At 42.4% G+C, this 6,201-nt stretch overlaps 1 pseudogene; it reads left to right on the top strand.

The window, feature by feature from the left end:
- Positions 1 to 6,061: 6,061 nt before the first annotated feature.
- The window catches only part of LOC109472207, a 30,572-nt pseudogene continuing 30,432 nt past the window's right edge, over positions 6,062 to 6,201 (top strand).

Genomic DNA, 6,201 nt, shown 5'->3' with positions numbered 1-6,201 from the left:
GCTTCCACCCACGCCCTTAACTACACATCCGCGTTGTTGGACAGGATCTTAGAAAATAACTGAGCTCTTTTCTTTAATATTTGTCTTTAACTTCTCCAACAGAGATAAAGCCGACAATGTTCAAGAACGTCATTTCGGTAGTTATGAGTCGTTATACTAATAACCCGGGCTACTTTGTACTTTGTGTTTCATGTCTTTCTTCCGAAAGAGTTGTATGCTTATGTTTGACGTAGATTGCAAAGAAGAGTAGGATATCAGTGATGTCAAACGTCTTCAATAGACTTTTCTTCAATTTTGGCAATCATGAAGCGCTTCCACACACCTCTTTAACTACAAACTGTTGCTCAAGGACGTCATTTCGGTCGTCGTGGGCCGTTAAGTTGATTATAGTCTAAAACTGCCCTACTTACAGAGTTACATTTTGTATTTCGTGTTTTGTTTGGAAAGAACTGAAATAAGGTAACAATAAGAGCAGGATATGGGTAATTTCAAACGTTTTCAATAGATTTTTTTAAATATTTTGGCACCCAGTAAGCGCTTCCATATCCATCGCTTTAAATACTAGTAACTTCAAGCCATCGTTGTTAAAGGTTTTAGTTTGATAGTCACATTTTCAAAGCGCCAGCAATTCTTTGTAGCTCATCATTACACTTGTACAAAGTACATGTACTATGAATACTATGTCAGGAGTTGACGGAGTTGACCCAGCCCGACACAGTTCCTAGCTAGCTGTCACAATGCTATTACTAGTATCTGTTTTCTATTTCTTAAATCAAAATGTAGAGACAATTACAGACATAGAGGTGACAGAAGTTTAATATGTTGGCGACACCGCTGCTGTAGTAAGACATCTTGTAAGTTCAAATTTTGCCAAATCCGCTCTAAGACCAACTTTTCAAAACGCCCCCCTCCCCTCGCCCTCCCTGCACCTGCCTGGCCACCTGTTCGTCCCTCCTGGGGCCGACTGTCCGGCCGTCCGTATGTTGGTTTAGCTGACTGGAAAAACTAATTGTTGCAAGAGGATTTCTATTGTTTTTTATGTAAACCGCGGACGTACCGACTCGCCAAGAAGATGACACTAAAATAAACCGAAAAGAACTTCTCAATATACATGTTCTGCTTGTCATTGTTGACTCTTTGGTCGATATGTTACGAAATATTTGAGCGATGAGGACATCACCTCATAATTCTAGTCTGTTGCTACACTCCTATGCAAGACAAGTCTGTGGCATCTGTCATGACCATTATCATGGCAAAACAGCATTTTGGACCAGTTATGTTGATATAATGATTGCATATGCAACGCTTCAAACCTAAGTGTGAGATATATATATTTGAATGTCAACCCGTCGCCCGTTCTTGAAGATTTTATTTGAGGATATTCGTCATGACGCACACGTTTGTTGATTAGCTCTTGTCCAGGCACCAGAGTGTCTAGCTCCTCTCACTCGGCAAGTAGACTTTTCCGAGACCCTGTCTGACCCAGGGCGTGCTAAATCTTCGTTTCTTGGAATAGAAGAAGTAATAACACGGAGTTCACTTTTTACCTATCTATATTAGCCATAAGTCAAAGAGTTCTGACTTTTTAAAGTCCTAAAAACGATGTATATATCCAGGCTTCGCTTTCACAGCATTTTTGTGAAGTTGCCTTTTACAGCAACAGGAGTCAAGACCGAATGTCATTACGTAATTTTGCTACATCCATCGCAGTAGACAGCTGAGTAGCTGTTGCGTTTACGTTTGAATGCCATCGCCTTTGTCCATATCTGTAAACAACGAACCGAAATTGTAATTTGGAATCTAATTTTCCACCCATAGTTTAACCACCACGATGTACAAAAGACCACCTGTAACAGTCACTGTCAGGGGAGTTCACCCCAAGGACTACCAACAGGTTAATATAACATTGACTTTGGAGAGTGCTGCCAAAACCACGGGGTAATTGGCCCTAAATTCCCTCTCTTTCATTGATGACATGTTATATGACAGCTTGCCATTATCCAGGCATCCTTTGTACTCTCCATTTGAGAAATTTATCTATATTAGAAAAATACGTTGGTACGTGTGAAATCATATTTTGCGCATTAGTTTAAAGAAAAGAAAAGTGATCAGATAGAAATCTTTCGTTGTAGACATTTGTCTAATAATCAATATTGTAGCTGGGATGTATACAGCTAATATATTGATAAAGTCATTCGTTTCTGCCATCCGGGTCTGGTGATAGGCCTGCATTGTTATCGCCCCATCGCTCCATTGTGTAGGTAACTACCACAAACTATTAGTACTGTTGATTAAAGTAACAATAACGTCCCCCATCTACACCCCACCTGTTAGCAAGCCAGGGGAGCGCTGTCAGTCAATTTGTCATTCACGAACAAAGTTCGGCCCTGACGCGTACTTAATGTAATATAATATCGCCGACTGCCGGCGCAATTTGCTTGTATACATTCCTTTTTTACGAGGAAGCGACGCGGAAGAGGGGCTTACCTGTCGCCGTGTATCCACCTGTTCGGTAGAAAACGAGATGATCCTTTTGTAGTCCCGGCATTGGTCGGGAGGCACATCTCAATTAAAATTATAGTACTGCCTTATCAAACTTTATGGCGGACAATTAGGATTATATAGCTGCAGGAGAAATAGAATAATATCGTCTTCTTATTGCCGTCACTGTTTGGATTCTATTACCGCCCTTCCGTTCGTGCGGCGAACCACTAACCACAAACATGTACATGTGTACACGCGTCCACCCCAAGGCTTACCACATTACACATTTTTGTCTGGGGTTTTCGGCCGTTGGAAAAAAGCTGAAGAGATCTTCGACAGATATTCATTGGTGGCAGAAATAGTTAGATAAAGTCTTGTATAGGTTTTAGGGCATTAGCTTAAATAGAACTTTTATTTCTTACCATTTTTAGGGCTTCAAACTTTATTTCCAAGAGGTTTTCTCTCTTTTTTTTTTTACAGTTTTTTTGCATTCAACTTCACTCGCAGGTGAACTGTAGTGTATCTTGCCGCACGTAACACAGGTTGATGGTCTCTTATCGCTGGTACTTCTCATTGTCGCCTGTATTGTGGCAACAAACGCCACATGTCGCAGTTGCTCCGATATTCGGAAGGCGTCTGCTTGCTCGCAATTATTGCGGTTTTCAGCGCGCGTCCTGTGCATGGGGTAACACACACATACACACACACGCACGCGTCACAAGAAACAATCAGACGCACGCGGCTTTCAATCCATCTTAATCTGCAGGTCTATATAACGTGAGGTGGGCCGACTTCCCGACAGGTGCGGCACGTGCCACACCGGCGCACCGGCTCACCGATACCTTTCATGTCCATCTCTTTATTTATAATCTTTGTTTTGTGTTTGCGTGCTGTGAATGAGGGGACGCGTGAGGCACGTGCTGACCGACGCTACACATCTCTAAAAACTTAATCTTCCAATCTGTCTAATGTCGTAATGGTACGGGTGACGCTTAGCAGTTGGAAGGGTGATGCTATTATAAAAAGACAGGCACGTGATGACCGACGCTATACTTCTCTAAAAACTTAATCTTCCAATCTGTCTAAAGGTACCGACGACGCTGCTTTAGTCAGAAGTTGGAAAGGGGATGCTGTGATAAAAAGACAGGTGATGCGTCGAAAGGCAACGAACTGGTCTTTGTTTGTTCCAGACAGGAGACATGTGTTTATTGCTGTATTTTCTTCATCTCATTAGCGAAGTTAACGTGACTTTTACTGATATCAATACAGTCTTTTTTACTTAATTATAGGACGCGCGGGACGCATGAGGCATTGGGCACACATCATCATCTCTTACAGACTGCCGACAATCGGCATAATTATGTCGTAAAATCGCGATTTCGACAGGACTGAACTTTCCAAGCAGGAGGCGATCTTTTCTTTTGAGTGGAAAAGCGGCCATATGACGAGGGATATGGTGCGGCAAGCACCTTTCCTTCAGTCGGCGCAAACAATGCCACGCGTGCGCCGGAGTATAATTGGCAGGAATAAAAGTCCGGGGAGGGATGAAGTGGCGTGTTTGTGCCTCCATCTGTTGCAGTTTTCAGCCTCCCGGACAACACCGGGCTCGCTGCTATTGGGGATGGCGGGAACTCTCAGCTGCGATTTCCACAAATATTTGGGGATCGCTGTTCAAATATCCACACAACATACACATATAAAATGAATCGAAGGTGGATAATTTTTTAACCGATGTTTAACGTGTCAATAAATATTTGCGGCGACCTGTTAACGGGTCATAAGTGGCATGCCATTTATCATGGATCTATCTTTGGGTGCCTGGCTCGGGTCAGAGTTCGTCCTCGGGGCAGTGGGTCGGGAGAGCTATTTCAGCTCGCGGTATGGCTGGTAACCCTTTTCTTCTGACAGAACACAGATCATGTTCACGATGATGATGTAATGTCTTGAAGGGTGTAAGTGCGGAGGGCCGTCGTTATATTTCATTTGAGTACATTTCTATTCCATCACTAGCGAAGATTCTCTAGCCTCTACCAGGCTACAGAGGCGACAGAAAAGAGTAGAAATTTGTCAAATAGACAGATAAATGCCACAAATGGTACTCCTTTAGCGGACCAACTTCCCTGGCATGTTATATGTCTATTTGCCATTGGTCAATTCCTACTCTTTCCAGTCGCTTCTAAAGCCTGCTGGTAGAGGCTAAAGATTCTCTGCGTTGGCCAATTAGTCTGAAGTCGAAAAGTCTCTGTATGTTCACTACTCCTGGTTTGGCATTTATTTCTAATTTTTTCCAAGAACTGTGCAACCATGCACTCATCCGTTACTGCCATTTCATTGGCTAGTCTGGTATGTGATTGAAAGGTCTGTTATGAGAGAATGATAAAGCAAAAAGACGTTGTTGCGTAACGATAAAGGTAAACAATATACGTTTCATTAATGTATCGTAAAAATTGTGGTCTGTGGTTTACAGCGAGTTTCAGAAAAGGGGGTGTTGCGCATCCTTCTACATGAGGTTATGCGAGGAACATATTGACAGCTGGCGAATGTCAGGGGCTACACATTGTGTGGAATAAAAGTAAACATAAAATGATAAAAGGAATATGACTGGCACAAACGTTCACAAACTCAACAAATGTGGACTGCTGACATTTCCGGGAAACTACCATCTGTTGCGCATGATATTAACAGTGTGGTTGAACATTTCTGCTGGAAAACTAGCAAAACTAAACAGAAGGTACAAATACAAAACAACGTCCACTGCGTCCGCCTGTCCTTGGGGATTCGGACAAAAGCGAATAGATTTTCAGTCGGACAAAAGAGGACAAAACTGACTGTCTAGCCGAGTGTTATTATTATAAGCTATAGCCTAAATCACAACACACATCACGCGTATCTGTGATTTTTGTATCTCTTGTCTTTCACTTCATTTCTGTCCCAGTCTTATCTGCTTTAGGATCCGACAAGTTGCTTTCTCCTATTGTCCCTTCTCGGTCAGTCACCTGGCCACGCGCCGCCCGGGGGCAAATTGCCAATTTATCCAGAATGGAAATTTCCAAAATGGTTCCTGGTGACGTCCAAACGGATCTAAATGAGAATGTGACCGGGGTCTATTTGTCATCGACGCCAGTTTCATTAATAAAATTCATGCATTTGAGACGCTGGAAATTGCATTAGAAGAAACGTCGCCACGGAGATAAAATGATTATTGGGGGGCAAACATGTTCTAATGGGCAATTTTGGCTTTATTAGAAATGTCGTTCTTGTTACTTAGTATCAATCTGCTTGACAGAGTTATTACTCGCTGAAGCCTATGAAAATCTCCAAACGCCGTGCTAACATTTGTTGGACGAACCGTGACGCATCACATTTCAAAAACCACCATCTAGTTTCCACTCGACAGGTGTCATGTAGTTCGTTCCTATTGTGGTAGGTGGCGCTTCGAAATGGATCGGAAATTTATGCATTTTTCGTTAATCAAAGTTTCATCTTTGCAAAAAAACATGAAGGTTGATATCATACCAGGTTCTAAAAATCAAGAAGCTGTATAAAATTTTGTTCTAAATGTGATTTTCTTTGTCAGCCATTCCACCAATCAGAGGCGGCCAAGTGCTAACTTCTCGCGCAAGGGCTTGTGGGATGCCAATGGTCTCCAGCTGACAAGAAGAAACATGTGAGTTATTGACAATAACGGTGGTTAGCAGTGGTCAATAATGGTTATAA

Source organism: Branchiostoma belcheri, unplaced genomic scaffold, assembly GCF_001625305.1.
Source record: "Branchiostoma belcheri isolate BF01 breed outbred unplaced genomic scaffold, Haploidv18h27 scaffold27, whole genome shotgun sequence".
In the NCBI taxonomy this organism is placed as follows: Eukaryota; Metazoa; Chordata; class Leptocardii; order Amphioxiformes; family Branchiostomatidae; genus Branchiostoma; species Branchiostoma belcheri.
This window is presented reverse-complemented; position numbering and strand designations above follow the sequence as displayed.